Source organism: Schistocerca americana, chromosome 1, assembly GCF_021461395.2.
Source record: "Schistocerca americana isolate TAMUIC-IGC-003095 chromosome 1, iqSchAmer2.1, whole genome shotgun sequence".
NCBI lineage: Eukaryota > Metazoa > Arthropoda > Insecta > Orthoptera > Acrididae > Schistocerca > Schistocerca americana.
Genome location: NC_060119.1, coordinates 11,994,963 through 12,016,147, shown reverse-complemented (window position 1 = coordinate 12,016,147; position 21,185 = coordinate 11,994,963).

The following is a 21,185-nucleotide window of genomic DNA, read 5'->3' as shown; positions in this document are numbered from 1 at the left end:
TGGTCAATGTGAAGGTCCACGGGATACAGCAAAGCTGCACTGCTGCTTCGGAATCTAATACTGGTCTCCCAGGAGCCTATCAAAGCACAAACTCTTAGAAGATTCACTCTCCTTGTATTTAAGTAAGCATTGTGCCCTTTGTATTCAATCCAGATGCGATTTCTGAGATTCATGGTCAATGTGAGGCTCCAAATGATACAGTAAACCTGCACTGGTGCATCGGAATCTAATACTGGTCTCCCAGGAGCCGCTCAAACCACAAACTCTTAGAAGATTCCCTCTTCTTGTACTTAAGTCGGCATTGTCCTTTTGTATTCAATCCCAATGCTATTTCAGTGTTTCATGGTCAATGTGTAGGTCCAAGGGATACAGTAAACCTCCACTGGTGCATCGGAATCTAATACTGGTCTCCCAGGAGCCGCTCAAACCATACACTCTTAGAATAATCACTCCTCTTTTACTTAAGTCGACATTGTCCCTTTGTATTCCATCTCGTTGCGATTTCTTCGTTTCATGGTCATTGTGAAGGTCCAAGGGAAACAGTAAACCTGCACTGGTGCATCGGAATCTAATTCTGGTCTCCCAGGAGCCGCTCAAATTATCAACTCTTAGAAGATTCAGTCTTCCTGTACTTAAGTCGGAATTGACCCTTTTGTATTCAATCCCGATGCAGTTTCTGTGTTCCATGGTCAATGTGAAGGTCCAAGGGATACAGTAAACCCGCACTGATGCATCGGAATCTAAAACTGGTCTCCCAGGTGCCGCTGAAAGCACAAACAGTTAGAAGGTTCACTCTTCTTGTACTTAAGTCGGCATCGTCCCTTTTGTATTCAATCCCGATGCAATTACTGTGTTTCATGGTCAATGAGAATGTCCAAGGGATACAGTAAACCTGCACTGGTGCATCGGAATGTAACACTGGTCTCCCAGGAGCCGCTCAAAAAGCAAGCTCTTAGGAGATACACATTTCTTGTACTTAAGTCGGCATTGTCCCATTTGTATTCAAACCGCATGAAATTTCTGTGTTTCATGGTCAGTGTGAAGGTCCAAGGGATACAGTAAACCTGCATTGGTGCATCGGAGTCTTATACTGATGTCCCAGGACCCGCTCAAATCACAATTTCTTAGAAGATTTACTCTTCCTGTCCTTAAGACGGCATTGTCCCTTTTGTATTAAATCCCGATGCAATATCTGTGTTTCATGGTCAATGTGAAGGTCCAAGGAATACAATGTACCCGCACTGGTGCATCGGAATCTAATACTGGTCTCCCATTAGCCGCTCAAACCACTAACTCTTAGGAAACTCACTCTTCTTCTAGTTAAGACGGCATTGACCCTTTTGTATTCAATCCCGATGCTATTTCTGTGTTTCATGGTCAATGTGAAGGTCCAAGGGATACAGTAAACCTCCACTGGTGCATCGGAATCTAATACTGGTCTCCCAGGAGCCGCTCAAATTACCAACTCTTAGAAGATTCACTCTTTTTGAACTTAAGACGGAATTGTCCCTTTTGCATTCAGTCCCAATGCAGTTTCTGTGTTTCAGGGTTAATGTGAAGGTCCAAGGGATACAGTAAACCTGCACTGGTGCATCGGAATCTAGCACTGGTCTCCCAGGAGCCGCTCAAAAAGCAAGCTCTTAGAAGATTCATTCTCCTTTTCTTTAAGTAAGCATTGTGCCCTTTGTATTCCATCCAGATGCGATTTCTGAGTTTCATGGTCAATGTGAGGGTCCAAATGATACAGTAAACCTGCACTGCTGCATCGGAATGTAATTCTGGTCTCCCAGGTGCCGCTAAAACCACAAACTGTTAGAAGTTTCCCTCTTCTTGTACTTAAGTCAGCATTGTCCCTTTGTATTCAATACCAAAGCAATTTCAGTGTCTCATGGTCAATGTGAAGGTCCAAGGGATACAGTAAACCTGCACTGGTCCATCGGAATCTAATACTGGTCTCCCAGGAGCCGCTCAAACCACAAACTCTTAGAAGATTCACGCTTCTTGTACTTAAGTCGGCTTTGTCCCTTTTGTATTTAATCCCGATGCAAATTCTGTGTTTCATGGTCAATGTGAAGGTCCAAGGGATACAGTAAACTTGCACTGGTGCATCGGAATCTAATACGATTCTCCCAGGAGCCGCTCGAACCACAAACTCATAGAAGATTCACTCCTCTTTTACTTAAGTCGACATTAACCACTTTGTATTCAATCCCGATGCGATTTCTGTGTTTCATGGTCAATGTGATGGTCCAACGGATATAGTAAACCTCCACTGGTGCATCGGAATCTAATACTGGTCTCCCAGGACACGCACATACCAAAAAATTATAGGAGTTTCAGTTTTCTTGTACTTAAGTCGGCATTGTCCCTCTTGTATTCAATCCCGATGGAAATTCTGTGATTCGTGGTCAATGTGAAGGTCCAAGGGATACAGTAAACCTGCACTGGTGCATCGGAATTTAATACTGGTCTCTCAGGAGCCCCTCAAATTACCAACTCTTAGAAGATTCACTCTTTTTGAACTTATGTCGGAATTCTCCCTTTTGTATTCAATCCCGATGCAATTTCTGTGTTCACGGTCAATGTGAAGGTCCACGGGATACAGTAAAGCTGCACTGGTGCTTCGGAGTCTAATACTGGTCTCCCAGGAGCCGATCAAAACACAAACTCTTAGAAGATTCTCTCCTCTTGTACATAAATCGGCATTGAACCTTTTGTATTCAATCCCGATTTAATTTCTATGTTTCATTGTCAATGTGAAGGTCCAAGCGATACAGTAAAACTGCACTGGTGCATCGGAATCTAATGCTGGTCTCCCAGGAGCCGCTCAAACCACAAACTCTTAGAGGTTTCACTTTTCTTGTACTTAGTCGGCATTGTCACTTTGTATTCAACCCAATGCAATTTCTGTGTTTCATGGTCAATGTGAAGGTCTAAGCGATACAGTAAACCTGCACTGGTCCATCGGAATCGAAGACTGGTCTCCCTGGAGCCGCTCAAACCACAAACTCTTAGAAGATTCACTCCTCCTGTACTTAAGTCGGCATTTTCCATTTTGTATTCAATCCCCATGCGATTTCTGTGTTTCATGGCCAATGTGATGGTCCAAGGCATACAGTAAACTTCCACTGGTGCATCGGAATATAATACTGGTCTCCCAGGAACCGCTCGAAACATACACTCTTAGAAGATTCACTCTTCTTGTATTTAAGTCGGAATTGTCCCTTTGTATTCCATCCCGTTGCGATTTCTTTGTTTCATGGTCAATGTGAAGGTCCAAGGAAAACAGTAATCCAGTACTGCTGAATCGGAATCTAATACTGTTCTCCCAGGAGCCGCTTAGACCACATGCTCTTAGAAGATTCACTCTACTTGTACTTAAGTCGGCTTTGTGCCTTTTGTATTCAATCCCGATGCGATTTCTGTGTTTCTTGGTCAATATGAAGGACCAAGGGATACAGTAAACCTGCACTGGTACATCGGAATCTAATACTGGTCTCCCAGGAGCCGCTCAAATTACCAACTCTTAGGAGATTCACTCTTTTTGAACTTAAAACGGAATTGTCCCTTTTGTATTCAATCCCGAAGCAATTTCTGCGTTCATGGTCAATGTGAAGGTCCACGGGATACAGTAAAGCTGCACTGGTGCTTCGGAGTCTAATACTGGTCTCCCAGGAGCCGATGAAAGCACAAACGCTTAGAAGATTTTCTTCTCTTGTACTTAAGTCGGCATTGAACCTATTGTATTCAATCCCGATTTCATTTCTGTGTTTCATGGTCAATGTGAATGTCCAAGCGATACAGTAAACCTGCACTGGTGCATCGGAATCTAATACTGGTCTCCCAGGAGCCGCTCAATACTCAATGTCTTAGAAGATTCACTCCTCTTGTACTTAAGTCAGCTTTGTGCCTTTTGTATTCAATCCCGATGTGATTTCTGTGTTTCATGGTCAACGTGGAAGTACAAGGGATACATTAAACCTGCACTGGAGATCGGAATCTAACACTGTCTCCCAGGAGCCGCTCAAATCACAAAGTCTTGGATCATTCACTCTTCTTGTAGTTAAATCGGCATTGTCCGTTTTGTATTCAACCCGATGCAATTTCTGTGCTTCATGGTAAATGTGAAGGTTCAAGGGATACAGTAAACCTGCACCGGTGCATCGGAATCTAATACTATTCTCTCAGAACCCGCTCAAATTACAAACTCTTAGAAGATTCACTCTTCTTGTACTTAAGTCGGCATTGTCCCTTCTGTATTCAAACCCGATGAAATTTCTGTTGTTCATGCTCAGTGTAATGAACTAAGTGATACAGTTACCCTGCACTGGTGCAACGCAATCTAATAGTGTTCTCTCAGGAGCCACTCAAAGCACAAACTCTTAGAGGATTCACCCTTCTTGTACTAAAGTCGGCATTGTGCCTATTGAATTCAATCCCGATGTGATTTCTGTGTTTCATGGTCTACGTGAAGGTCCAAGGATACAGTAAACCTGCTCTGGTGCACCAGAATCTAATACTGGTTTCCCAGGAGCCGCTCAAACAAAACTCTTAGAAGATTCACTCTGCTTGTACTTATGTCGGCATTGTCCCTTTTGTATTCAACCCGGTGCAATTTTTGTGTTTCATTTTAAATGTGAAGGTTCAAAGGATACAGTACACCTGCACTTGTTCCTCGGAATCTAATACTGGTCTCCCAGGAGCCGCTCAAACCACAAACTCTTAGAAGGGTCACTCTTCTTGTACTTAAGTTGGCTTTGTCCCTTTTGCATTCAATTCCGATTCAATTTCTGTGTTTCATGGTCCATGTGAAGGTCCTAGGGGTACAGTAAATCGTATCTGGTGCATCGGAATATAATACTATTCTCCCACGAGCGACTCAAACCACAAACACTTAGAAGATTCACTCTTCTTGTACTTAAGTCAGCATTTTCAATATTGTATTCAATCCTGAAAACATTTTTGTGTTTCATGGTCAATGTGAAGATCCAAGGGATACAGTCAATTAGCACTGATGCATCGGAATGTAATACTGGTCTCCCAGGAGCCGCTCAAACAACAAACTCATAGAGGATTTACTCTTCTTGTACTTAAGTCAGCGTTGTGTCTTTTGTATTTAATCCTGATGCGATTTCTGTGTTTCATGGTCAAAGTGAAGGTCCAAGAGTTGCTGTAAATTCTGCACTGGTGAGTCACAATCTAATACAGGTCTCCCAGGAGCTGCTCAAAGCACAAACTCTTAAAAGATTCACTCTTCTTGTCCTTAGGTCGGCATTGTCCCATTTGTATTCAATCCTGATACAATGTCTGTCTTTCATGGACAATGTGATTGTTCAAGGGATACAGTAAACCTGCACTGGGGTTTCGGAATCTAATACTGGTCTCCCAGGAGCGGCTCAAATCACAAACTCTTAGAAGATTCACTCTTCTTGCACTTAACTCGCCATTGTCCCTTTTAAATTAAATCCCGATTCAATTTCTGTGTTTCATGGTCAATGTGAAGATCCAAGGGATACAGTGAACCTGCACTGAAGCATCGGAATGTAATACTGGTCTCCCTGGAGCCGCTCAAACAACAAATCCTTAGAGGATTTACTCTCCTTGTACTTAAGTCGGCGTTGTCTCTTTTTTACTTAATCCTGATGCGATTTCTCTGTTTCATTGTCAATGTGAAAGTCCAAGGGTTGCTGTAAATTCTGCCCTGGTGCATTGGAATCTAATACTGGACTCCCAGGAGCTGCTCAAAGCACAAACCCTTAGAAGATTCAGTCTTCTTGTCCTTAGGTCGGCATTGTCCCATTTGTATTCAATCCTGATGCAATGTCTGTGTTTCATGGTCAATGTGAAGGTTCACGGGATACAGTAAACCTGCACTGGAGAATCGGAATTTTAATACTGGTCTCCCAGGAGCCGCTCAAATCACAAACTCTTAGAAGATTCACTCTTCTTGAAGTTAAGTCAGCGTTGTGTCTCTTGTTTTCAATCCTGATGGAATGTCTGTGTTTCAAGGTCAATGTGAAGGTTCACGGGATACAGTAAAGCTGCACTGGAGAATCGGAATCTAATACTGGTCTCCCAGGAGCCGCTCAAAACACAAACTCTTAGAAGATTCACTCTTCTTGAACGTAAGTCGGCATTGTCCCTTTTGTATTCAATCCCGATGCAATTTCTGTGTTTCATGGTCAATGTGAAGGTCCAAGTAATACAGTAAACGTGCTCTGGTGCATCGTAATCATTTACTGTTCTCCCAGGAGCCGCTCAATGCACAAACTCCTAGAAGACTCACTTTTCTTGTACTTAAGTCGGAATTGTCCTTTTTGTATTAAATCCCGATGCAAATTCTGTGTTTGCTGGTGGATGTGAAGGTCCAAGGGATACAGTAAACCTGCACTGGTGCATCGGAATCTAATACTGGTCTCCCAGGAGCTGCTCAGAGCACAAGGTCTTAGAAGATTCACTCTTCTTGTCCTTAGGTCGGCATTGTCAAATTTGTATTCAATCCTGCTGCAATTTCTGTGTTTCCTGGACAATGTGAAGGTTCAAGGGATACAGTAAACCAGCACTGGGGAATCGGAATCTAATACTGGTCTTCCAGGAGCCGCTCAAATCACAAATTCTTAGAAGATTCAATCTTCTTGAACTTAAGTCGGCATTGTCCCTTTTGTATTAAATCCTGATGCAATTTCTGTGTTTCATGGTCAATGTGATGTTCCATGGGATACAGTAAATTCTGCACTGGTGCATCAGAATCTTATACTGGTCCCCCAGGAGCCGCTCGAACCACAAACTCTTAGAGGACTCTTTCCTCTTGCACTTAAGTCGGCGTTGTGCCTTTTGTATTCAATCTCGATGCAATTTCTGTGTTCCACGGACAATGTGAAGGTCCAAGGGATACAGTATGCCTGCACTGGTGCATTGGAATCTAATTCTGGTCTCCCAGGAGCCTCTAAAAATACGTACTCTTAATAAATTCACTCTTCTGGTACATAGGTCTGCATTGTCCCTTTTGTATTCAATCCCGATGCAATTAATGTGTTTCATGCTCAATGTGATGTTCCATGGGATACAGTAAATTCTCCACTGGTGCATCGGAATCTAATACTGGTCTCCCTGGAGCCGCTCAAACCACAAACTCTTAGAAGCTTCACTCTTCTTGTACTTAGGTCGGCATTGTCCATTTTGTATTATATTCCGATGCAAATTCTGAGTTTCATGGTCAATTTGAAGGTCCAAGGGATACAGTAAACCTGCACTGGTGCATCGGAATCTAATTCTGGTCTCCCAGGAGCCTCTAAAAATACGTACTCTTAATAAATTCACTCTTCTGGTACATAGGTCTGCATTGTCCCTTTTGTATTCAATCCCGATGCAATTTCTGTGTTTCATGCTCAATGTGATGTTCCATGGGATACAGTAAATTCTCCACTGGTGCATCGGAATCTAATACTGGTCTCCCTGGAGCCGCTCAAGCCACAAACTCTTAGAAGCTTCACTCTTCTTGTACTTAGGTCGGCATTGTGCCTTTTATATTAAACCCTGATGCGATATCTGTGTTTCATTGTCACTGTGAAGGTCCAATTGATACAGTAAACCTGCACTGGTGCACCGGAATCTAATACTGGTCACCCAGGAGTAGCTCAAACAACAAACTCTTAGTAGATACACTCTTCTAGTACTTAAGTCGGCATTGTGCCTTTTGTATTCAATCGCGATGCGATTTCTGTTTACCATGGTCAATGTGGAGGTCCAATTGATACAGTAAACCTGCACTGGTGCATCGGAATCTAATACTGGTCTCCCAGGAGCCGCTCAAAACACAAACTCTTCAAAGATTCACTCTTCTTGTACTTAAGTCGTCGTTGTGCCTTTTGTATTCAATCGCGATGCAATTTCTGTGTATCTCGGTCAATGAGAAGGTCCAAGGGATACAGTAAACCTGCACTGGTGCATTGGAACCTAATACTGGTTTCCCGGAGCCGTTCATAGCACAAACCCTTAGAAGATTCACTCTTATTGTCCTTAAGTCGGCATTGTACCTTTTGTATTCAATCCCGATGCGATTTCTGTGTCTCATGGTCAATGTGAAGGACCAAGGTTACAGTACATTCTGCACTGGTGCATCGGAATCTAATACTGGTCTCCCAGAAGCCGCTCAATGCACAAACTCCTAGATGATTCAGTTTTCTTGTACTTAAGTCGGCATTGAGCCTTTTGGAATCGATTCCAATGCAATTTCTGAGTTTCATTGTCCATGTGAAGATCCCAGGGATACAGTAAGCCTGCACTGGTGCACCGGAATCTAATACTGGTCTCCTACGAGCCGCTCAAACAACAACCTCTTAGAGGTTTCACTGTTCTTGTACTTCAGCCGTCATTGTCCCTTTTGTATTCAATCCCGATGTAATTTCGGTGTTTCATGGTCAATGTGAAAGTCCAAGGGATACAGTAAACCTGCACTGGTGCATCGGAATCTAATACTGGTCTCCCAGGAGCCGTTCAAACCACAAACTCTTAGAAGATTCACACGTCTTGTACTTAATTTTCACATTGTCCCTTTTGTATACAATCCCGATGCAATTTCTGTGTTAAATGGTCAATGTCAAGGTCCAAGGGATACAGTAAACCTGCACTGTTGCATCGGAATGTAATACTGGTCTCCGAGTAGCCGCTCAAAGCACAACCTCTTAGAAAATTCACTCTTCTTGTCCTTAAGTTGGCATTGTGCATTTTGCTTTCAATCCCATTGCGATTTATGTGCTTCATGGTGAATGTGAAGATCTAAGGGATACAGTTAACCTGCACTGGCGAATCGGAATCTAATACTGGTCTCCCAGGAGCCGTTCAAAGCACAAACTCTTAGAAGATTCACTCTTCTTATCCTTAGGTCGGAATTGTCAAATTTGTATTCAATCCTGCTGCAATGTCTGTGTTTCCTGGTCAATGTGAAGGTCCAATTGATACAGTAAACCTGCACTGGTGCACCAGAATCTAATACTGGTCACCCAGGAGCCGCTTAAACAACAAACTCTTAGAAGACACACTCTTCTAGTACTTAAGTCGGCATTGTGATTTTTGTATTCAATCGCGATGCGATTTCTATTTACCATGGTCAATGTGGAGGTCCTTTTGATACAGTAAACCTGCAATGGTGCATCGGAATCTAATACTGGTCTCCCAGGAGCCGCTCAAAACACAAACCCTTAAAAGATTCACTCTTCTTGTACTTAAGTCGTCGTTGTGCCTTTTGTATTCAATCGCGATGCAATTTCTGTGTTTCACGGTCAATGAGAAGGTCCAAGGGATACAGTATACCTGCACTGTTGCATGGGATTTAAATACTGGTCTCCCAGGAGCCGCTCAATCCACAAACTCTGTGAAGATTCACTCTTCTTGTACTTCAGTCGGCATTGTACATTTTGTGTTATATTCCGATGCAAATTCTGAGTTTCATGGTCAATGCGAAGATCCAAGGGCTGCTGTAAATTCTGCACTGGTGCATCGGAATCTAATACTGGTCTCCCAGGAGCTGCTCAAAGCACAAGCTCTTAGAAGATTCACTCTTCTTGTCCTTAGGTCGGCCTTGTCAAATTTGTATTCAATCCTGCTGCAATGTCTGTGTTTCCTGGTCAATGAGAAGGTTGAAGGGATACAGTAAACCAGCACTGGGGAATCGGAATCTAATACTGGTCTTCCAGGAGCCGCTCAAATCACAAACACTTAGAATATTCAATCTTCTTGAACTTAAGTCGGCATTGTCCCTTTTCTATTCAATCCCGATGCAATTTCTGTGTTTCATGGTCAATGTTATGTTCCACGGGATACAGTAAATTCTGCACTGGTGCATCGGAATCTAATACCTGTCTCCCAGGAGCTGCTCAAACCACAAACTCTTAGAAGACTCTTTCTTCCTGTACTTCGGTCGGCATTGTGCCTTATTTATTCTGTCCCGTTGCGATTTCTGTGTTTAATGGTCAATGGAAAGGTCCAAGGGATACAGTAAACCTCCACTGGTGCATCGGAATCTAATACTGGTCTCCCAGGTGCCACTAAAACCACAAACTTTTAGATGATTCACTCATCTTGTACTTATGTCGGCATTGTCCATTTTGTATTCAAATCCGATGCAATTACTGTGTTTCATGGTCAATGTGAAGGTCCAAGGGATACAGTAAACCCGCACTGGTGCATCAGAATCTAATACTGGTCTCCCAGGAGCCGCTCAAACCACAAACTCTTAGAAGATTCACTCATCTTGTACTTAGGTCGACATTGTGCCTTTTATATTAAACCCTGATGCGATATCTGTGTTTCATTGTCACTGTGAAGGTCCTATAGATACAGTAAACCTGCACTGGTGCACCGGAATCTAATACTGGTCACCCAGGAGCCGCTCATACAACAAACTCTTAGAAGATACACTCCTCTAGTACTTAAGTCGGCATTGTGATTTTTGTTTTCAATCGCGATGCGATTTCTGTTTACCATGGTCAATGTGGAGGTCCAATTGATACAGTAAACCTGCACTGGTGCATCGGAATCTAATACTGGTCTCCCAGGAGCCGCTCAAACACAAACTCTTCAAAGATTCACTCTTCTTGTACTTAAGTCGTCGTTGTGCCTTTTGTATTCAATCGCGATGCAATTTCTGTGTTTCTCGGTCAATGAGAAGGTCCAAGGGATACAGTAAACCTGCACTGGTGCATCGGAACCTAATACTGGTTTCCCGGAGCCGTTCATAGCACAAACCCTTAGAAGATTCATTCTTCTTGTCCTTAAGTCGGCATTGTGCCTTTTGTATTCAATCCCGATGCGATTTCTGTGTCTCATGGTCAATGTGAAGGACCAAGGATACAGTAAATTCTGCACTGGTGCATCGGAATCTAATACTGGTCTCCCAGAAGCCGCTCAATGCACAAACTCCTAGATGATTCAGTTTTCTTGTACTTAAGTCGGCATTGTGCCTTTTGGATTCGATTCCAATGCAATTTCTGAGTTTCATTGTCCATGTGAAGGTCGCAGTGATACAGTAAGCCTGCACTGGTGCACCGGACTCTAATACTGGTCTCCCAGGAGCCGCTCAAACAACAACCTCTTAGAGGTTTCACTGTTCTTGTACTTCAGTCGGCATTGTACATTTTGTGTTATATTCCGATGCAAATTCTGAGTTTCATGGTCAATGTGAAGATCCAAGGGCTGCTGTAAATTCTGCACTGGTGCATCGGAATCTAATACTGGTCTCCCAGGAGCTGCTCAAAGCACAAGCTCTTAGAAGATTCACTCTTCTTGTCCTTAGGTCGGCATTGTCAAATTTGTATTAAATCCTGCTGCAATGTCTGTGTTTCCTGGTCAATGAGAAGGTTGAAGGGATACAGTAAACCAGCACTGGGGAATCGGAATCTAATACTGGTCTTCCAGGAGCCGCTCAAATCACAAAATCTTAGAAGATTCACTCATCTTGCACTTAGGTCAACATTGTGCCTTGTATATTAAACACTGATGCGATATCGTGTTTCATTGTCACTGTGAAGGTCCAATTGATACAGTAAACCTGCACTGGTGCACCGGAATCTAATACTGGTCACCCAGGAGCCGCTCAAACAACAAACTCTTAGAAGATACAATCCTCTAGTACTTAAGTCGGCATTGTGATTTTTGTTTTCAATCGCGATGCGATTTCTGTTTACCATGGTCAATGTGGAGGTCCAATTGATACAGTAAACCTGCACTGGTGCATCGGAATCTAATACTGGTCTCCCAGGAGCCGCTCAATGCACAATCTCCTAGAAGTTCAGTTTTCCTGTACTTAAGTCGGCATTGTGCCTTTTGGATTCGATCCCAATGCAATTTCTGAGTTTCATGGTCAATGTGAAGGTCCCAGGGATACAGTAATCCTGCACTGATGCACCGGACTCTAATACTGGTCTTCCAGGAGCCGCTCAAACAACAACCTCTTAGAGGGTTCACTGTTGTTGTACTTCAGCCGTCATTGTCCCTTTTGTATTCAATTCCGATGTAATTTCGGTGCTTCATGGTCACTGTGAAGGTCCAAGGGATACAGTAAACCTGCACTGTTGCATCGGAATGTAATACTGGTCTCCGAGGAGCCGCTCAAACCACAAACTCTTAGAAGATTCACTCTACTTGTCCTTAAGTTGGCATTGTGCATTTTGCATTCAATCCCATTGCGATTATGTGCTTCATGGTCAATGTGAAGATCTAAGGGATACAGTAAACCTGCACTGGCGAATCGGAATCTAATACTGGTCTCCCAGGAGCCGTTCAAAGCACAAGCTCTTAGAAGATTAACTCTTCTTGTACTTAAGTCGGCATTCTGCCTCTAGTATTCAATCCCCATGCGATTTCGGCGCATCATGGTCAATGTGAAAGTCCAAGGACTGCTGTAAATTCTGCACTGGTGCATCGGAATCTAATACTGGTCTCCCAGGAGCCGCTCAAACCACAAACTCTTAGAAGATTCACTCTTTTTGTACTTAGGTCGGCATTGTGAATTTTATATTACACCCTGATGCCATATCTGTGTTTCATTGTTACTGTGAAGGTCCAATTGATACAGTAAACCTGCACTAGTGCACCGGAATCTAATACTGGTCACCCAGGAGCCGCTCAAACAACAAACTCTTAGAAGATACACTCTTCTAGTACTTCAGTCGGCGTTGTGCCTTTTGTATTCAATCGCGATGCGATTTCTGTTTACCATGGTCAATGTGGAGGTCCAATTGATACAGTAAACCTGCACTGGTGCAGCGGAATCTAATACTGGTCTCCCAGGAGCCACTCAAAACACAAACTCTTAAAAGATTCACTCTTCTTGTACTTAAGTCGGCATTGTCCATTTTGTATTATTTTCTGATGCAAATTCGGAGATTAATGGTTAATGTGAAGGTCCAAGGGATGCAGTAAAACTGCACTGCTGCATCGGAATCTAATACTGGTCTCCCAGGTGCCGCTCAAAGCACTAACTCTTAGAAGTTTCACTCTTCTTGTCCTTAAGTCGGCATTGTGCCTTTTGCAATCAATCCTAATGCGATTTCTGTGTTTCATGGTCAATGCGAAGATCCAACGGATACAGTAAACCTGCACTGGTGCATCGGAATCTAATACTGGTTTCCCGGAGCCGATCATAGCACAAACCCTTAGAAGATTCACTCTTCTTGTCCTTAAGTCGGCATTGTGCCTTTTGTATTCAATCCCGATGCGATTTCTGTGTTTCATGGTCAATGTGAAAGTCCAAGGGATAGAGTAAACCTGCACTGGTGCATCGGAATCTAATACTGGTCTCCCAGGAGCCGTTCAATGCACAAACTCCTAGAAGATTCAGTTTTCTTGTACTTAAGTCGGCATTGTGCATTTTGGATTCGATCCCAAAGCAATTTCTGAGTTTCATGGTCAATGCGAAGGTCCCAGGGATACAGTAAGCCTGCACTGGTGCACCGGACTCTAATACTGGTCTCCCAGGAGCCGCTCAAACAACAACCTCTTAGAGTTTTCACTGTTCTTGTTCTTCACCCGTCATTGTCCATTTTGTATTCAATCCCGATGTAATTTCGGTGCTTCATGGTCAATGTGAAGGTCCAAGTGATACAGTAAACCAGCACTGGTGCATCCGAATCTAATACTGGTCTCCCAGGAGCCGTTCAAACCACAAACTCTTAGAAGATTCACTCGTACTTAATTTTCACATTGTCCCTTTTGTATACAATCCCGATGCAATTTCTGTGTTAAATGGTCAATGTCAAGGTCCAAGGGATACAGTTAACCTGCACTTTTGCATCGGAATGTAATACTGGTCTCCGAGGAGCTGCTCAAAGCACAAACTCTTAAAAGATTCACTCTTCTTGTCCTTAAGTTGGCATTATGCATTTTGCATTCAATCCCATTACGATTTATGTGCTTCATGGTCAATGTGAAGATCTAAGGGATACAGTAAACCTGCACTGGCGAATCGGAATCTAATACTGGTCTCCCAGGAGCCGTTCGAAACACAGACTCTTTGAAGATTCACTCTTCTTGTACTTAAGTCGGCATTCTGCCTCTTGTATTCAATCCCCATGCGATTTCTGTGCTTCATGGTCAATGTGAAAGTCCAAGGGCTGCTGTAAAATCTGCACTGGTGCATCGGAATCAAATACTGCTCTCCCAGGAGCTGCTCAAAGCTCAAACTCTCAGAAGATTCACTCTTATAGTCCTTAATTCGGAATTGTGCATTTTGCATTCAATCCCGATGCGATTTCTGTGTTTCATGGTCAATGTGAAGGTCCAAGGGATACAGTAAATCTGCACTGGGGAATCGGAATCTAATACTGGTCTCCCAGGAGCCGTTCAATGCACAAACTCCTAGAAGATTCAGTTTTCTTGTACTTAAGTCGGCATTGTGCATTTTGGATTCGATCCCAAAGCAATTTCTGAGTTTCATGGTCAATGCGAAGGTCCCAGGGATACAGTAAGCCTGCACTGGTGCACCGGACTCTAATACTGGTCTCCCAGGAGCCGCTCAAACAACAACCTCTTAGAGGTTTCACTGTTCTTGTTCTTCACCCGTCATTGTCCCTTTTGTATTCAATCCCGATGTAATTTCGGTGTTTCATGGTCAATGTGAAAGTCCAAGGGATACAGTAAACCTGCACTGGTGCATCGGAATCTAATACTGGTCTCCCAGGAGCCGTTCAAACCACAAACCCTTAGAAGATTCACTCGTCTTGTACTTAATTTTCACATTGTCCCTTTGTATACAATCCCGATGCAATTTCTGTGTTAAATGGTCAATGTCAAGGTCCAAGGGATACAGTAAACCTGCACTGTTGCATTGGAGTCTAATACTGGTCTCCGAGGAGCCGCTCAAAGCACAAACTCTTCGAAGATTCACTCTTCTTGTCCTTAAGTTGGCATTGTGCATTTTGCTTTCAACCCCATTGCGATTTATGTGCTTCATGATCAATGTGAAGATCTAAGGGATACAGTAAACCTGCACTGGCGAATCGGAATCTAATACTGGTCTCCCAGGAGCCGTTCAAAGCACAAGCTCTTAGAAGATTAACTCTTCTTGTACTTAAGTCGGCATTCTGCCTCTAGTATTCAATCCCCATGCGATTTCGGCGCATCATGGTCAATGTGAAAGTCCAAGGACTGCTGTAAATTCTGCACTGGTGCATCGGAATCTAATACTGGTCTCCCAGGAGCCGCTCAAACCACAAACTCTTAGAAGATTCACTCTTTTTGTACTTAGGTCGGCATTGTGAATTTTATATTACACCCTGATGCCATATCTGTGTTTCATTGTTACTGTGAAGGTCCAATTGATACAGTAAACCTGCACTAGTGCACCGGAATCTAATACTGGTCACCCAGGAGCCGCTCAAACAACAAACTCTTAGAAGATACACTCTTCTAGTACTTCAGTCGGCGTTGTGCCTTTTGTATTCAATCGCGATGCGATTTCTGTTTACCATGGTCAATGTGGAGGTCCAATTGATACAGTAAACCTGCACTGGTGCAGCGGAATCTAATACTGGTCTCCCAGGAGCCGCTCAAAACACAAACTCTTAAAAGATTCACTCTTCTTGTACTTAAGTCGGCATTGTCCATTTTGTATTATTTTCTGATGCAAATTCGGAGATTAATGGTTAATGTGAAGGTCCAAGGGATGCAGTAAAACTGCACTGCTGCATCGGAATCTAATACTGGCCTCCCAGGTGCCGCTCAAAGCACTAACTCTTAGAAGTTTCACTCTTCTTGTCCTTAAGTCGGCATTGTGCCTTTTGCAATCAATCCTAATGCGATTTCTGTGTTTCATGGTCAATGCGAAGATCCAACGGATACAGTAAACCTGCACTGGTGCATCGGAATCTAATACTGGTCTCCCAAGAGCCACTCAAAGCACAAACACTTAGAAGACTCACTCTTATTTACTTAAGTCGGCATTGTCCTTTTTGTATTCAATCCCGATGCAAATTCTGTGTTTACTGGTGAATGGGAAGGTCCAAGGGATACAGTAAACCTGCACTGGTGCATCGGAATCTAATACTTGTCTCCTAGGTGCCACCAAAACCACAAACTTTTAGATGATTCACTCATCTTGTACTTATGTCGGCATTGTCCATTTTGGATTCAAACCCGATGCAATTTCTGTGTTTCATGGTCAATGTGAAGATCCAAGGGATACAGTAAACAGGCACTGGTGAATCGGAATCTAATAATGGTCGCCCAGGAGGCGCTCAAACCACAAACTCCTAGAGGATTCTCTCTTCTTGTACTTAGGTCGGCATTGTGCCTTTTATATTAAACCCTGATGCGATATCTGTGTTTCATTGTCACTGTGAAGGTCCAATTAATACAGTAAACCTGCACTGGTGCACCGGAATCTAATTCTGGTCACCCAGGAGCCGCTCAAACAACAAACTCTTAGAAGATACACTCTTCTAGTACTTAAGTCGGCATTGTGCGTTTTGTATTCAATCGCGATGCGATTTCTGTTTACCATGGTCAATGTAGAGGTCCAATTGATACAGTAAACCTGCACTGGTGCATCGGAATCTAATACTGGTCTCCCAGGAGCCGCTCAAAACACAAACTCTTAAAAGATTCACTCTTCTTGTACTTAAGTCGGCATTGTCCATTTTGTATTATATTCTGATGCAAGTTCGGAGATTCATGGTTAATGTGAAGGGCCAAGGGATGCAGTAAAACTGCACTGCTGCATCGGAATCTAATACTGGTCTCCCAGGTGCCGCTCAAAGCACTAACTCTTAGAAGTTTCACTCATCTTGTCCTTAAGTCGCCATTGTGCCTTTTGCAATCAATCCTAATGCGATTTCTGTGTTTCATGGTCAATGCGAAGATCCAACGGATACAGTAAACCTGCACTGGTGCATCGGAATCTAATACTGGTTTCCCGGAGCCAATCATAGCACAAACCCTTAGAAGATTCACTCTTCTTGTCCTTAAGTCGGCATTGTGCCTTTTGTATTCAATCCCGATGCGATTTCTGTGTTTCATGGTCAATGTGAAAGTCCAAATGATAGAGTAAACCTGCACTGGTGCATCGGAATCTAATACTGGTCTCCCAGGAGCCGTTCAATGCACAAACTCCTAGAAGATTCAGTTTACTTGTACTTAAGTCGGCATTGTGCATTTTGGATTCGATCCCAAAGCAATTTCTGAGTTTCATGGTCAATGCGAAGGTCCCAGGGATACAGTAAGCCTGCACTGGTGCACCGGACTCTAATACTGGTCTCCCAGGAGCCGCTCAAGTAACAACCTCTTAGAGTTTTCACTGTTCTTGTTCTTCACCCGTCATTGTCCCTTTTGTATTCAATCCCGATGTAATTTCGGTGTTTCATGGTCAATGTGAAAGTCCAAGGGATACAGTAAACCTGCACTGGTGCATCGGAATCTAATACTGGTCTCACAGGAGCCGTTCAAACCACAAACCCTTAGAAGATTCACTCGTCTTGTACTTAATTTTCACATTGTCCCTTTGTATACAATCCCGATGCAATTTCTGTGTTAAATGGTCAATGTCAAGGTCCAAGGGATACAGTAAACCTGCACTGTTGCATTGGAGTCTAATACTGGTCTCCGAGGAGCCGCTCAAAGCACAAACTCTTCGAAGATTCACTCTTCTTGTCCTTAAGTTGGCATTGTGCATTTTGCTTTCAACCCCATTGCGATTTATGTGCTTCATGATCAATGTGAAGATCTAAGGGATACAGTAAACCTGCACTGGCGAATCGGAATCTAATACTGGTCTCCCAGGTGCCGTTCAAAGCGCAAACTCTATGAAGATTCACTCTTCTTGTTCTTAAGTCGGCATTCTGCCTCTTGTATTCAATCCCCATGCGATTTCTGTGCTTCATGGTCAATGTGAAAGTCCAAGGGCTGCTGTAATTTCTGCACTGGTGCATCGGAATCTGATACTAGTCTCCCAGGAGCTGCTCAAAGCACAAGCTCTTAGAAGATTCACTCTTCTTGTCCTTAGGTCGGCATTGTCAAATTTGTATTCAATCCTGCTGCAATGTCTGTGTTTCCTGGTCAATGTGAAGGTCCAATTGATACAGTAAACCTGCGCTGGTGCACCGGTACCTAATACTGGTCGCCGAGGAGGAGCTTAAACCACAAACGCTTAGATGATTCATTCCTCTTGTACCTAAGTTGGCATTGCCCCTTTTGTATTCATTCCCGATGCGATTTCTGTGTTTCATGGTCAATGTGAAGGACCAAGGATACAGTAAATTCTGCACTGGTGCATCGGAATCTAATACTGGTCTCCCAGGAGCCCCTCAATGCACAAACTCCTAGAAGATTCAGTTTTCTTGTACTTAAGTCGGCATTGTGCCTTTTCGATTCGATCCCAATGCAATTTCTGAGTTTCATTGTCAATGTGAAGGTCCCAGGGATACAGTAAACCTGCACTGGTGCATCGGAATCTAATACTGGTTTCCCGGAGCCGATCATAGCACAAACCCTTAGAAGATTCACTCTTCTTGTCCTTAAGTCGGCATTGTGCCTTTTGTATTCAATCCCGATGCGATTTCTGTGTTTCATGGTCAATGTGAAAGTCCAAGGGATACAGTAAACCTGCACTGGTGCATCGGAATCTAATACTGGTCTCCCAGGAGCCGTTCAATGCACAAACTCCTCGAAGATTCAGTTTTCTTGTACTTAAGTCGGCATTGTGCATTTTGGATTCGATCCCAAAGCAATTTCTGAGTTTCATGGTCTATGCGAAGGTCCCAGGGATACAGTAAGCCTGCGCTGGTGCACCGGACTCTAATACTGGTCTCCCAGGAGCCGCTCAAACAACAACCTCTTAGAGGTTTCACTGTTCTTGTTCTTCACCCGTCATTGTCCCTTTTGTATTCAATCCCGATGTAATTTCGGTGTTTCATGGTCAATGTGAAAGTCCAAGGGATACAGTAAACCTGCACTGGTGCATCGGAATCTAATACTGGTCTCCCAGGAGCCGTTCAAACCACAAACCCTTAGAAGATTCACTCGTCTTGTACTTAATTTTCACATTGTCCCTTTGTATACAATCCCGATGCAATTTCTGTGTTAAATGGTCAATGTCAAGGTCCAAGGGATACAGTAAACCTGCACTGTTGCATTGGAGTCTAATACTGGTCTCCGAGGAGCCGCTCAAAGCACAAACTCTTCGAAGATTCACTCTTCTTGTCCTTAAGTTGGCATTGTGCATTTTGCTTTCAATCCCATTGCGATTTATGTGCTTCATGATCAATGTGAAGATCTAAGGGATACAGTAAACCTGCACTGGCGAATCGGAATCTAATACTGGTCTCCCAGGTGCCGTTCAAAGCGCAAACTCTATGAAGATTCACTCTTCTTGTTCTTAAGTCGGCATTCTGCCTCTTGTATTCAATACCCATGCGATTTCTGTGCTTCATGGTCAATGTGAAAGTCCAAGGGCTGCTGTAATTTCTGCACTGGTGCATCGGAATCTAATACTAGTCTCCCAGGAGCTGCTCAAAGCACAAGCTCTTAGAAGATTCACTCTTCTTGTCCTTAGGTCGCCATTGTCAAATTTGTATTCAATCCTGCTGCAATGTCTGTGTTTCCTGGACAATGTGAAGGTCCAATTGATACAGTAAACCTGCACTGGTGCACCGGAATCTAATACTGGTCGCCGAGGAGCAGCTTAAACCACAAACGCTTAGATGATTCATTCCTCTTGTACCTAAGTTGGCATTGCCCATTTTGTATTCATTCCCGATGCGATTTCTGTGTTTCATGGTCAATGTGAAGGACCAAGGATACAGTAAATTCAGCACTGGTGCATCGGAATCTAATACTGGTCTCCCAGGAGCCCCTTAATGCACAAACTCCTAGAAGATTCAGTTTTCTTGGACTTAAGTCGGCATTGCGCCTTTTCGATTCAATCCCAATGCAATTTCTGAGTTTCATTGTCAATGTGAAGGTCCCAGGGATACAGTAAGCCTGCACTGGTGCACCGGACTCTAATACTGGTCTCCCAGGAGCCGCTCAAACAACAACCTCTTAGGGGTTTCACTGTTCTTGTACTTCAGCCGTCATTGTCCCTTTTGTATTCAATCCCGATGTAATTTCGGTGCTTCATGGTCAATGTGAAGGTCCAAGTGATACAGTAAACCTGCACTGGTGCATCGGAATCTAATACTGATCTCCCAGGAGCCGTTCAAACCACAAACTCTTAGAAGATTCACTCGTACTTAATTTTCACATTGTCCCTTTTGTATACAATCCCGATGCAATTTCTGTGTTAAATGGTCAATGTCAAGGTCGAAGGGATACAGTAAACCTGCACTTTTGCATCGGAATGTAATACTGGTCTCCGAGGAGCTGCTCAAGGCACAAACTCTTAAAAGATTCACTCTTCTTGTCCTTAAGTTGGCATTGTGCATTTTGCATTCAATCCCATTGCGATTTATGTGCTTCATGGTCAATGTGAAGATCTAAGGGATACAGTAAACCTGCACTGGCGAATCGGAATCTAATACTGGTCTCCCAGGAGCCGTTCAAAACACAGACTCTTTGAAGATTCACTCTTCTTGTACTTAAGTCGGCATTCTGCCTCTTGTATTCAATCCCCATGCGATTTCTCTGCTTCATGGTCAATGTGAAAGTCCAAGGGCTGCTGTAAAATCTGCACTGGTGCATCGGAATCAAATACTGGTCTCCCAGGAGCTGCTCAAAGATCAAACTCTCAGAAGATTCACTCTTCTAGTCCTTAATTCGGAATTGTGCATTTTGCATTCAATCCGGATGCGATTTCTGTCTTTCATGGTCAATGTGAAGGTCCAAGGGATACAGTAAATCTGCACTGTGGAATCGGAATCCAATACTGGTCTCCCAGGAGCCGTTCCAAGCACAAACTCTTAGAAGGTTCACTCTTCTTGTACTTAAGTCGGCATTGTCCCTTTTGTATTCAATCCCGATGCAATTTCTGTATTTCATGGTCAATGTCAAGGTCCAAGGGATACAGTAAACCTGCAGTACTGCATCATAATCTAATACTGGTCTCTGGGGAGCCGCTCAAAGCTCAAACTCTCAGAAGATTCACTCTTCTAGTCCTTAATTCGGAATTGTGCATTTTGCATTCAATCCCGATGCGATTTCTGTGTTTCATGGTCAATGTGAAGGTCCAAGGGATACAGTAAATCTGCACTGGGGAA